We start from the raw sequence: 12857 nt of genomic DNA on the forward strand, positions 1-12857 counted from the left end.
CTTCTGGAGAAGGGTGTTGTGGACACTGTGCTGCAGCTCTGCAACATCTCTTAGTGAGGCTTTTTATTTTCTCTCCAACAAACTATATATGAAAAGGCAGGTAAGTACCAAATTATAACAGCATCTATGGTTAGATTATGTTTATTTATATATATTCATTTTGGTTTGGGTTTTTTATACCATGTATGCACACAAAACCTTTCCACTTTTCTCTTGGTCTTTAAGTTGTTTTTCTTTTAATTTCAAGAAAAAGCCCAAGAACTAAAAGTAAGTCTGTTCTTGGAGAAAACAGAATGTACCTTTCTCACCTAACAGCAACTGCAAGCAAAATGGCCACCATCTCAGGAAATAGATAATTTCTCATCAAGTTAAAGGTAGAATATGCAATAAAGGCATCACAAATTCAAAGGTGTTCAAACGTGGGCTAGTTCTGTGGCTTTTTTTGTGTACACCTTTTTCAGAAAAGCTGTATTTCATTCTGAAATGAAATTAACACAGTATGTTAATTTTGTTTTCCCTGAAATGATTTTCAGGAGTTCAACCTAAAAGAACAGCCAGCAAACTAAGTTTTCCAACTTCTTGGGTTCTATGAGTATGAAGATCTCAGAGGGAAAACTCAACAGAGCAGCTGTCAAAAAAGGTTATTGCTGCTTTGGCTTAAGATTGCACTCAGCACACAAATTAGCCATTCTGTACATTCCAGCCAGAAGTAAGTGGAATAAAATAAAAGTAAAGGAATAAAATCATTCTCAGAAATGTAACAGGCATTTGAACTCTCAGAAAAGTTTTACTCTGTGTTTTGAGCAAAGTTGATGACAATAATTTCATGCAAACTGCTTCCACACATGTTAGTTTTACTAACTTTGTGTTAGTTCACTACATCTAGGGATGGTAAAAAGCTCCCTCTGTTTGATTAGTCTTCTATCTTGACTTTATCTTTTTAGAGTTTTGCAAAGCTGATAAAAATACAAAAGTTCACGCAGAAGAATTTATTTGGATTTCAGTCAAAGCTTTGATAAAATGAGCTTCTGTATCAGCAAAAGTAGCTCATTTTTGAACAACAGGGTAAGTAATTCTTGAAAAGGTATTTTACACCTTAGAGAAGCATTACTTGGGAAAACCTTGTACCCTGTAGATCTATGCACTTTTCATGCATTCTTTGAGTGAGCATTTACTCCTCGGTACAACTGTGATGTATTTCCAGTGCTTCTTTTTGCAGAATAGAGAGGTCATTCAGATGATCTCTACTTTTCTTGTTGTTTTTGAAGTTGCACTAGGATCTCTACCTGTAGGCTGTTTACTATGTTGAGTGGCTGTCATTTCTGTAGAGTTAGAGCTACTGTGAGCTTTCTAATACAAATTGAATTCCACCCTGTTTACTCCTCCTGCCCAATTCTATTTGCACTATATTTTCTGCCACAGGATCCTTGCCTGAGATGGAGTTATTTCCCTAGGTTACAAACTGTGTAAATGTCTCCCTTAATTTTTTTTACCAGCATAGTTGAATTATTTTCCTGCATAATTTTGATTTAGTTCACTCTCCACTAGGACTGATACTTTCCAGTTACATGCTTTTCTTCTTTATGATTTTATTCATCTCAGAATAATTTACACTGTTCTGTGGACTTCCTAAAATAGCAGAGTAGTGTAAGGAGCTATAGGGTCAACAGGTCTTGCTGTAATGGCTTCCTAGACAGGGACTAAGTGCTTCAGTCCTTTCACATTTAAAACTACTGTTGACCTCAACAAAGCATGAGGAGATAGTTGGATTTAACTGTCTTCACCTCAAAAAGGACATGCACTGAGCAAAGAGACAAAATTGGCTGGGAGAAGTACACTTTAATCTGCACTTGCAAGTCTTCCAGTGCTTCAGTTTTTTCATACCAGCTGCTGAGCTTTAAGTGGCTTTGCTTTCAGGGGTTTTTTTAAGTTGATTTTTCTTTACAGAAATGACACCACTGTGCTGTATTTTTGCTTTACCTTCTTAGTGGAGATTTACAATCCAAATTCCAGAACAAGAACTGCTTTAGACTGGGGGGATGGTGGTGCTCAGTTTTGAAAAGTCTCAAGATTTTATCTTGAGTTTCAATATTTGCTTCTTCCTTTATAACTGCCATTCTTGGATGTGAATGAACCCATGACCGTTTTAAGCTGTTTTTACTTTGTGAGCGTTTCTACCGCTCACATTTGTAACATCTGAAAATATAAATTTTGATAAAAGATTAGAAGTTTTAAAATAACATCTTATTTTTTCTGGAATTTAAGATTTTTAAGCCAATCTCATTTTTGACACCTCTAGGATGCCAGTTTTAGGGTTAACAAAACTATATGCTTCAATGTGATTTGAAACCTAGGGACTTAACAGAGCCTTAAAGAACATCTGACAAAAAAAGACACAAAAGGGAAAAAGAAGAAAACATCACACACACATACAAAACTGAAAAAGACCCTTTTAAAAAATGTATTTATAATTCAGTTAGTATTTAACAGGGATAAAATGAAGATCCTTGTTTTTCATTTTCAATTACTTTCCTATCATATCTGCTAAATTTACAGGTCAGAAATTTTTTTCCAGCTGGCAACCTGCAGCTTCCACATGAGATTTGAAAGTAAAAAATATTCATTCTGCCTCATAAGTCACTGATGGTAGTAAAGATTCCACAATAGGAAATTAGCTGACAATTTGGTTGATGATGTACAAAACAGAATAGAAGCCAGCTCACCCTCCCAGAGCTCCTTGGCTCTAACAATAGTAAAAACAGGCTTTTGGTCAGAAAAATAAGCAGCTCTAATTCCAGGGCATTCCAGCAGGGAGCTGCTCCTTTGAGTGTGTTCTTTAACGCTGCTGCCCATCACTCTGCTTTAAACTGCCGGTGCTCAGCTGCACCACCAGCCACCAGGGCAGGGAAAGGAAAAAACAGAGATACCAGGTTTTGGGTGGTAAGATCCCTCAAACTGAAATGCCAGCAGAGACAAGATGTGCTCTGTTCTGCTGGAATTAGTCACTGGAGCAAGCAGGACTCAGCTCTCCTGAGCGGCTGCGTGACAGCTGGGATTATCTCCTTCATGAACAAGAACTGGTAGTTTTTTTTCTTCCTGTACCTGATAAAGAAATTGCAGTCACTTTAAGAAAGAAATGTTCCTACACCCAGGATCTTTTTCATATATGATCTTTACATAGAAATTCATCTGTATCAAAGAATCTTCAGAGATATTAAAATGCTTGTGGCTCTGTCTCTTATTCATCCCCAGAGATGAGGAAGAACAAGGCATAAACGAGGACTACAAGTTTAAGTTTGTTCACAGTCTGTTCCCTGGGTAGAGCAACTACGTGCATGAGCAGCTTATAACCCCTTAGAAGGTTAAAATCTTGCCTGTGGCAAGGATTACTTTAGTGAAAATGCATTAATAACATGGGTTTGTCTGCAATGATATAGTCATGTGTCTGACTCAATATTATTACCAAGAATAATTAACTCAGCAACGGGGAAAACACACATGTACACAGATGAGGTGCTGATGTTCATGAGATAACTTTCATTTATCATAAACTGTCTCACCTGCCTTCTGTTCTGTATACCACCTTGGCCTCTGAGACTAATGTGAAACAGCTTGAAACACATTAAGAACCAAACAACCAAAAATGTATATTTCCAGATAAAGGTTTTCTTTCCTCTTCAGAGGTGGAAGAAGCATAGGTCTTGGATAAAGTGGTATTTAGTGTTGCATCTGGGATAGATTCAATGGGGGGAACAGTGAAAGAGAAGGAGAGCACTAGAGATAGCAGCCTGCAAAATTTTGGCATTATAAAACATGGAGTGGCTATTTTCAGATTATTTTAGAGGATTTTTGTACCACAAAGAGTTTTATATTAAGATGTTTAAGAGTTTTCTATTAATACAACTCATGAAATATCAGAAGCCTGATTTAGTGAAAATACATTCAGAATAAAATCATATTTAACATTCAGATACAAGGCTTCAGTACTATATATCCCAGCCTTTTGGAACACATTGCATTTGTAAACCCAGTGAAAAATCACAGATGTCTGTCATCGAAAGAAATTAACTTTATCCAGTTTGTTTCTTCCTACAAAAGTAGACAACCATATCATTCCTTCTGGGCATTTGCCAAATCCTTTGGGATAATTGGATAGAGATGCCGTGGAGTTGTGAACAGTTGTAGTTCTGCTGTTGACCTACAGTAGCTCTGTATTATTTCTTTTTTCTGGTGCGAACCTTCCTTGAGGAATGCCTGCTCTGTGGATTTTATCTTCTCCTTTCTGGAAGGTTTCTGGATACCATGTTGACTTGGAGTGCAATGGAACCATGTGAAGAGACATTACTGGCTGCAGGAGGATCCCTGGAGAGACTGGCACACAGATTGCCCTCAAATATCTGCTGAAACAGCAGGAGACATTCTTGTAACAGGCAAGAGACTGGTGTGGTGCAGCATTTCTTAACAAAGAGCTGAAAAACAGGAATCCCTTTCTGCTTCCAACAGAGGAAAGGGAAACCTTGCTTCACTTCTGACAGCAAATAAAAATGCCAGCTCTAGTAAAATCATCTTTTACAGAGCTACAGCCCTGAGTCAGGTAATATTCCTTTGATGTCAAACGACAACATTGGGAATTTTCCTCCAGTAAGGCTACAGAATTTGGCCTATTTAAAATTACTAGATTATCCTTCAATTTGAAATCAGTTTTTGCAAGACAAATTGGTCTTCTACATTTATTCTAATGCATAGAGGTAATTAGATTAATTCATTAATCTCTAGGTTGCACTGTGGTAAAACTTTGGGTTTTTAAATCCTATGACTCAACTATTAGGGCATTGTTTTGATATCATTTTAGCAAACATTCTGAATCCCAGAAAAGTTCATCACCTGGCAGTTCTTTTTTCCTGAAGGAGCTTAATAGTATTGCAAAGGAATCAAAAAGCATTTAGGTAGTTTTACTTGAGACCACAAATTTTGTGGAGGCACAATTTCGCCAAGTGATTAGCTAGAGGCCAAATTCTCCAAATCCTAAAATCATATGTGTATTCCTTTCACTTGAAAAGGACTCCCAGTTTGAAGGACTTTTCATGCAAATAGGGATCTGCAGGATTTGGCCTTTTGTGGCAGGGCTGATATCATGGCTTTGCTGTGTGTAGTTAAACAGAATTTTTTTAAAGGGTTCATCAGGAAAGTGGAAACAGATTTCCCTCAACTAAATGTTTATGGTTGAATTTAAAAATGCTGCCCTTGTCAGAGGTTAAACTGTTCCCTGCCTCTCTCTTATAAGCATTTTAACTATCTACATTAAATACTGTGAATAGTAAGTACAAGGAATAAGGACACAATATAAGTAAAAGAAAGTGTAAAACAAAAGGGCAGTTTCATGGTCCCTATTAAAACACACTTAAAGTCCCTCCAGCTGCTAGTGTTTAACCAACAAAAAGTATGGTTTCACACCAAAACACCAATCTGTTCTGTGAATTAAAGCATTTAGAAGGGCTCAGTAACAGAGGTAAGCACTTACATATATGAACAAAATCAATGGCTCTATACGTATCAATGCAGATAATGTTTCAAAACTGGAGGAAAAGGTGTATAGAATAACTGGACATGGGTCTGGTTAGAAACTGATCCAAGAAAAGCCCAAATACCTGAACCATTGTGGTAAAATAAATAGAAGTGTGTACACATAGAAGTGGAGTTCTAGAAACAAAGCCAAATTTCTAATTCCATAGCATCCCTTTCCATCCTGTTGGACAGGAATAAAAATCTGGCAGCTTAGACCTATCTCTCTTGCTTATTTTCTCAAAGGTCATGACTTGTTTTCTGCATGGAGAGAGTTGGAACTTTTTCCCATGAGGGTGTAGCTAGAAATGCTTATATACACACCACTGAACCTGTTGTGCCTCATGTCCACTCTTTTTCAATGTCAATATACTCTATCAGTAATGCAGCAGCCTGATTAGCTACAGAGATCTAACTGTGTCATGAAAGGCCTAAGGACAACAAAAATATGTCTTCCAGCCAGGAGTGCTTGTTTCCAACATTTGTTTCCAACCTGCCAGGTGTTTCATAAATATATGGTGGATCTCTTCCCTAACAACACCTATAAATAAGAGGGTGCTGACCTCAGTCAATATCTGCTCTTTTAAAAAAATTACTCACTGGCCTATTCTTCTGCTTTTTTTCTACTTATTTTCTTTTTGCTTTTATCTAGTTTGCTCTAGAGTTTCCTTTAGTTTCTTCCTACTGTTCTAGAGTTCTTGCCCAAATTTTGTTACATTTTCATTTCCTTACTAATTTTCTTCTTTCAATTATTCTATTTTTGCTCTATTTGCAGTTTGCATGTCACTTCATTAGCTCTCCCTATCAAGTTTTTATTCTATATTCTGCTTTACTTTTGTTCCACATTTCATAGACTCTCTTCTGACTGCCCTTGCTTGGTTTCATTCATCTGTACATCTTTTTTCTGCCTAGCTCCTTATTTCCCTTTTCTAGCTCATGCTTCCCTTCACTGCACCTTTATGCTTACATCGCACCTGTACATGGAAATCCTGACAGAATAGTATGGACATAGCTCAGTCAAGACTAGGAGAGAAGATATTCACACCTTATTATTATCTTTCCCTGCAAATGATGTGAAGAGAATTAACTGCTCAAGGAATCAGTGAGGATTTCCCTTAATGTGGCCAAATCTGTGAAAACTTTTTGGATAGTAAATGGGAAATTTGGAACACTAGCCAGTAACAGGGATGCACAGGTAGAACTAGAAGGAGCTGCTTTTTGAGAGAGCTTGTCAAGGAAAGGAAAAAAATTTTGTCCAAACACAAAAAAATCCCACTAACCAACCAAATCCTCCTCCCAAACCAAAAAGCCCAAACCAACCAAAAAAAAAAAAAAAAACAAAAACAAACCAAAAAAAAAAAAAAAAAAACCAAAAAAAAAAACAAAAAAAACCACCAAGAAAAACCCCCAAAAAATTAAAAAAAAAGAAAAACCCAAGGAAAAAAACCCAAGGACAAAAACCCAAAACCACACCAAAAAAAAAAAAAAAAAAAAAAAAAAAGGCAAAAAACAAACAAACAAAAAACCCACAAACAAACAAACAAACAAACAAAAACCAGAAAAAAACCCTAACCAAGCAAGCATTTAACCAATCAAAAAAACCTACAACACACAAAAGCCCCAAACCAAAATCATAAGAGAGGTAGCAAGCAGACAGTATTGACTGTAGACACTTTTCTGTCTCTAGAGTGCATTTTATACCAAAGGAGCAATAACCCCCAAACAAAAAGTCCTCACCCTAGAAAACTCACAACTTACCAAAATGGTTTTTTTTAAAATTTGCATTTTGTTCCTTGTATTTCTTCAATGTCTTCACATTATTTCTTCCCATTTAAGTTTCCTATCTTCTATTTTGAGATGTTTCCTCTTACACCAACAGTTGGTGCCCTGCTCTTCTCCTGTGCCTTTTGTGTGCAGCCCTCTCTATCTCTCTGGACCACTCCTGTGGATCCTTCTCCTTCCTGTGTTCGTGACTCTGACTCTTCATGTGCTCTCTTTGTATTAATCTTCTAACCCAGCTATTTCATCATACTATCAACACCTCAAAGATCTTCACTGCTAGCTTCTCCCCACATGACAAATTATATAGTCATGCCCTGCTAGCATAGCCACAGAAACTCTCTCCTGCTTTCATTGCACGTGCTCTTGTTCTCTCCTATGCACACACATTGCACCAGCACTTCAAAACGAAACCAAATATGTGGATATATGAAGATTTTTCCCTGTGTGTCCTTGTCATGTAGGCTCAAATGCTGCTTTACAGGTTCTTGCCAATTTATGTGGGAATTGTAATATAACCTCCTTCTAAAATATGTTTAATTTTTCTTCCCCACTTCCTTCTAGATCATTTTTTGACATGTGCAGACAACCTCCTTCTCATGTATTTTCTCCTTTCATGATGAATCCATCCTCAGATAACTTTAAATAAAGATGTTCATATTTTGAGTGATAAGGCATCAGCTGGACTGAAAGTAGTTGAGTGAGAGAGATTTGCTCTCTCTCACTTGAAAGTAGTTGAGTTGAGTGGGAGACAGATTTGCTCCTCTACTTTGGAAAAACTCTCCAGATTTTCTTAGGAGAGGGTTTTAAATTTTTTTATCCCTGAAAGAAATAAATGAGCATGTTTATTTTGAAAAGTAAGATTTTGGTAGCACTTGCTGAACAACAGGGTTGGAAGAGTATCCTTACTTGATCTTAAGAGGAAACTCGTTTGACTTTTCAGAGGACAATACTTATAGCATGCTCTTATCACACTTGATTTTAGGGGTTTTTGGAGTTTTTTTTGACTTCAGGCATGCTAGAGAAGAAATTTAAAACTAAGGTAAGAGCAGTTTCATGAGAGAAGTGGAGTTCCTCAAAGCAGTGCAAAAAAGAACAACCCTAACTACTGATTCTTATGTGACTTATGACTGAGGTGTAAAGAGTACAATGCTGCCAACTCTTCTTTGGGGCTGGGTAAGTGGCACAGAAAGGCTGACATACATAGAGAATCTGATTTTATCAGGACTTGGGGAAAATTATTTTAACTTTTCCCAAAGTAATTTCCCTGCTCTTGCCCACCCAGCTAATGACAGTATGGAGACATGACTGCCAACCTTTGTGCTGGAGCCATTTTCTGCAGCCTGCCTGCCGGCCCACAGAGCTCTCCCAGTGCTGCAGCTGCAGTGAGGGAAGGCAAGCACTTGCAGAGGTCATGGTGCAGCCTGGCTGGGCCCTGTGCTTGTGTGAGCAGTGGGCAGAGCCCCAGCACAAGGCACACCCCAGCTACCCACTGGACATAGAGGTGTACTCAAGGTGTCCTTTGCCAGTGGCCCTTCAGAGCTATGGCTCTGGGCCTCTGCAATGTTCCCCTCACCAAGGCCCTCTCAGCTCCCATGAGACTTCCATTTGTTGATCACTGAGGTACTTAAAACCTGAATCTTGACTACTCTTTATCAGACCTGTCCATTGTCCTCTCTATTCAAGGCCTGCACCACGCAGTTAAACCCTTCGATCCAACCTACACATGCCTCAGGCTGTTCTCAGGCTCCCCACTCAACCTAATATCAATCAGTCTTACTCCCCAGCTTCACTGGGAAATTTTTACAAGGAAAAAGGAACTATTCTGCTCTTCAGACTGCAGTTAGACTTACTGGTGGGTGCAACATGCTCAGTGTGTCCCAGGGGTTTCAATTCCTCAGATCAAAAATGGACATCTGATTAAAATACAAGGCAGCCTTCTTCTGTACAGGATGCTGAAGTTTCTTCCTAATAATGGACAATGGAGGAAGCAATGGAAGTGAGGGGGAAAGTAATATGTACTGAGAACCCAATTTAATCTGGAGTTCCTATGCAGATCTATTGCTTTCTTAGTTTCAGGATCTCCATAGTGTTTCCAAGTCATTATGCCAGCCAGGGAAGTTCTCAATGCCCATCAGCAAGCAATGCTGAAAGACCTGCACCTTACTTGTGCCTCAGGAAAGTCAGTGCTTTTGGTCTTACAAATAAAGCAGGAGTAGAAGTCAGATAGACTTGGACAGCAACTCTGAGAGCATGTGCTTGTCTTCCAACCAGCTTTGGCCAGTCTTTGGTAGCAATTGAAGCAAGCTATCAATTAAGTGTTTGTATCATTTCATAATGAAATGCCATCACATTCTAAGCATCAAGTTATTATTTGCATAAAATGATGTCACATTGTTTTTACAGTCACCTAATTTCTCTTATGTTAAGCAGTTTCCAGGCTGATTCAGCCATATGCCAGTCATGCACAGAACAGACTCCTGTCCAGTGGTCTTTGTTTCAGGCTTGATACTGCTTTGGTTTAAAATCTTCGTAGTAGTGGCTTCCTCCTCCATTATGTGTGTGAGAAAGCAGGCATGCACAGTGTCACTGACTTCTGACCCCACAGAAAGCCCCACCAGATCAATGTTTAGTCTCATGCATTAAATAATGTCCACAAGCCTAGGACATGCCTCCAGTGGTGATGAAGAAACTTGTGCCTGATCTGGCATGACTGATAAGTGGTAGAAATGTGCCTGAACAAACGAGTTCTGCCTTACCCCATGCTCTGCCAGCCCCTGTCTAGCTCATTTGCACAGCAGGGCTCTGTGCCATGCCAGATGCTGACGTGGCTCCCTGCGAGCCGAGGGATCACTGCTGGGCTCAGTGAGAGACAATGCTAACAAGCTCTGACTCCCAGGGAGTGGTGGTGCCCAGGAGGAGGACATGCAGAGGAGAGGAAGAGGCTGACTGCTGTCTCTTTTTTTCCATTGCATTCTCATTTTATATTCTTATCGTCTTACATATATTTGAATTACTTATATTTATGCTTTTCATTACTATTTTGTCTCATTTCTCTTATTAGATTATAAAAATATCTATTGATATTTACTCCAAGAATCTTGAATGCATGGGAAACCCTTGGTGCAGCTACTGAAGAAAGATGCTATACAAAGAAAACTTCAGCATAATGCTGCCATCACATCTCTCAGGGAATATATCTCACATCTTTAAATGCAATGACTAAAATCAATTGGCAAATAAATAATATGATGCACTTGAAACAGAATTGGGGCATTGCACTGAGAACAGAAATATTCCGTGGCTTTTTTGGAAGAGTGGCTGGCCATAGAGTTGTGTGTGTAAGTTTAGGTGTAGAAAGTCAGAGACAACTTTTAACAAAAGCTTCTGACTCTGCAAAGCAATTCTTTTGTATAACAATATAACTTTTGTATAACAATAATTAATTTTTACCATAGAAGTCCTGCAGCATGAAAACAGTGAAAATGAGCAAGAAGTACTCTTACAGATAGAAAATCCATTCATATACCATTTTTAACCAGGGATTTTTAAAAAGCTTCTGCTCAATATATGTGCAAAGTTTATGTGCAAAGTTTATGTGCAATAGATAGTTTTCCTTTTTTTTTTTTTTTATTCTTATACAGATGGTTTCAAGGCGGGGATTTGGAAAATATCTGAAAACAAACTTCACAAGACAAAGATTTACAAGTGCTTGCATCTAGATTTCTGATAGGGTAGCCAGACATCAGGGAAGAATTTTGCTTGCTTCTCAAAAATATTGGAGCTATCAAGACGAATTGGGCACAGAAGATAGTGTATGTAAGAGCAGTTGGATGACTGAAAATAGAAACTCTTAAGAATAACACGGAGCCATTTTGGAAGAGAATTTGTGTCTGGAGAGCACAGCAGACTGGCCAAACTATATCAAGGATATCCAGGAACCTGGTAAGCAGATGTGAGGCATATGGGGAAATGTGGTCCAAACAGCAAAAGAGGCTATGAAAACTGCAACATCCCTAGCAGGCCTTGGAGCATAGTAGGAATGGACCTTCTGAGAAAATGCACCAAAAAGTTACAATTTTGAGCTAGAAGATTGCATTTGTACATTTCTTTTAAATGTGAAGTTAAAGCACTGTCACAGCTGAGTGTAAATTTAGCTCATATTCCTTTATTTTCAAGCTCACATTGTGAATGGAACAGTTTTCCAACTGAGAGATGGTAACTTAACCCGGGAATGTGTTAGCTTGGGTGGTTGCTATGACCTCAACAGAATGTAGACCCTATCTCTGCAAAAGGCAAAGAAAAAATACAGCCAGCCCTTCCTGGATAAAGAAATAACATGTACCAAGAGCCTGAACAACATCCTGCTGCTGCACTCAATGTTGTCTGCATATTTCTACATTCACAGCCCCACCACCACTGTCACTAGTGGTGGTGAGAGGACAAGGAAGAACAGTGCATGTGAAAAGATGAGAATTCACTACAACCAAAATCCTGACTGCCTTCTAAGCAGGAGACTGTTGTAACTGGAGATCTCCCCAGAACAAGCTGTAACCTTGAAAAAACCCAGGGCATAGAAAAAGGAAAATCTTGTCAATAGAATACAGCAGTGGGCAAGCATGTGCTTCTCTGAGACATTGTTACAACACTGGGTCATTGACATTGCTATGAAGGAGAGTAAGATCCACCTTCACTGAGATGTGATCAGCCCTGCATTGAGAAACTACAGCCACCGGAAGGACTGACTGCAAGACAGCCTCCTGGCAGTGTCAGAAGATAAACACTCATTAAACTCCTACGGGGTATATCTAAGACCCTGTGCTACAGCACAGTGTGGAGCAACACCTCACCAAGCCCCGAGGAAAATATCTTAGATCCTACACACAGTTAAGAAAAGAGAAAGAGACAGACGAGTGTGTTAAAATATGTATGATGTTAATGAATTTCAGACTTCAAGGGTGTGTAACAGAATGCTAAGCACATAAATTGGCTGTGGTAGTTGCAATTAATTTTGGTATCTTTAATAAATGCAGTAAATGGAACATTAGTATAAGTATAATTCCTATGGGGACATTGTCACAAGTTTATTTACTGTATAAAACATGCCCATTTTTACCCTGTACTGTTGGCTGATATCAGCAGTATTCATAAACTGAAAGCCCACCTGTGCTGCCACATTAAAGGCAAAGGAAGCATCAGCAACAATACCTACATGACATTTTATATAAGTATTTCATGTGACAGCAGAGACCATACACAGGAAGGAGGTTTAGCATAATCTTCACTAATCTCCTGGGGGTGAGCGGCTGCTTTACATAGGTAGCTGCGCAAGTTACACCAACTACTGATGATACTGTCTAAAGTGGTGTGAGGATGCTTACTCATTCTCCAAGATGAAGTGTAAAATTGCTTTAAGAAACTGATTAGAGAAAACAGCATGCAAGGCTGAAGGAATACTGCTAGGCTATCGAATGGTCTTGACTGTCTCGCTACCCTTGCTTTAAAAACTGAATAAA

This window comes from Agelaius tricolor, unplaced genomic scaffold, assembly GCF_023055355.1.
Source record: "Agelaius tricolor isolate 1412-34295 unplaced genomic scaffold, bAgeTri1.0.p SCAF_2, whole genome shotgun sequence".
Taxonomy (NCBI): Eukaryota; Metazoa; Chordata; class Aves; order Passeriformes; family Icteridae; genus Agelaius; species Agelaius tricolor.